Source organism: Miniopterus natalensis, chromosome 17 (assembly GCF_054644295.1).
Source record: "Miniopterus natalensis isolate mMinNat1 chromosome 17, mMinNat1.hap1, whole genome shotgun sequence".
Lineage (NCBI taxonomy): Eukaryota > Metazoa > Chordata > Mammalia > Chiroptera > Miniopteridae > Miniopterus > Miniopterus natalensis.
The window spans coordinates 4681450-4682447 of NC_142097.1; the positions used below are offsets into that span (position 1 = coordinate 4681450).

A 998-nucleotide genomic window follows, 5' to 3' on the forward strand; every position below is an offset into this window, starting at 1 on the left:
TAGCAACATGACTTGACAGAATTCTAAAGCACCAGGTAAACATTTTGTAAGCTATCCCATCCTATTTGTGGACGGTAGGCACCCAGAAAGTCTGAGAGAGGACACTAACATTTATTCAAACTAGAAATGCGGTGAGTTGTCAATGGTAGAACACTGTGCAAAATGTAATACTGTTACCACATACCAACAATGACTAGGTACAGAATACAGTTTATTATACTTTAAAAATATAGTTTGTCAATTTAAAAAAATGAATACCTAGAAATAAATTTTAAGAAATGGCATGGTTTTACTGGGATAGACTTTTAAATAGAAAGATAGAAACATGCTGTGTACTTAAAAGTAAACCTCACTGTCCCGCTTGGGCGGCACCTGTACTAAACCTGGGACAATACGGAGAAGGTCAGCAGGGCCCCTGCGCAGGGCTCACACGCAGAGGTGCGAAGCATCCCTATTTCTTCCTTTCTAGAGATCTGCTGCAGAACACAGTGCCTGCACAGTACTAACTATACAATCTTATGCACCTCAAAATTTAAGAGGGTAGATTTCATGGTAAGCGCTCTGACTAAAAAATACAAAGCAAAACAAAACAATCCAAAGGGACACCAGGGAATTTGGAAGGTGTGGGTATGTCTATCACCTGATTGTGCTGCGTATGTCCAAACTCGTCAGATCGGACACATTAAAAATGTGAACTTCGTTATATATCAGTTACACCTCAATAAAGCTGTAAAAAAAATTTTTAAAGTAAACTTCACTATTATTGCAATGTCAGTTATCACTAAGTAGTAGGCAACCTCAATAGATTATTTTGAAATTGGAAAAAATGATACTAATGTATATTAAAAGACTAAATATATGAGAATAGCTGATTTTTTAAGTAGAGTAAGAAAGGGATGTTTACATGTCACAAACAGTGTCTAGAAGCAAAATAGACAAATATTAACATAACAGAACAAAAGAATCAAGTATGTATTGGAATTTACTTACTTACTTAT

At 35.7% G+C, this 998-nt stretch overlaps 1 non-coding gene across 1 annotated transcript; it reads left to right on the top strand.

The window, feature by feature from the left end:
* Positions 1-354: 354 nt before the first annotated feature.
* LOC148091187 (U6 spliceosomal RNA) lies at positions 355-460 on the top strand. The gene has a single exon (XR_015715971.1). It is a non-coding gene; the product is annotated as a U6 spliceosomal RNA (small nuclear RNA).
* Positions 461-998: the final 538 nt, after the last annotated feature.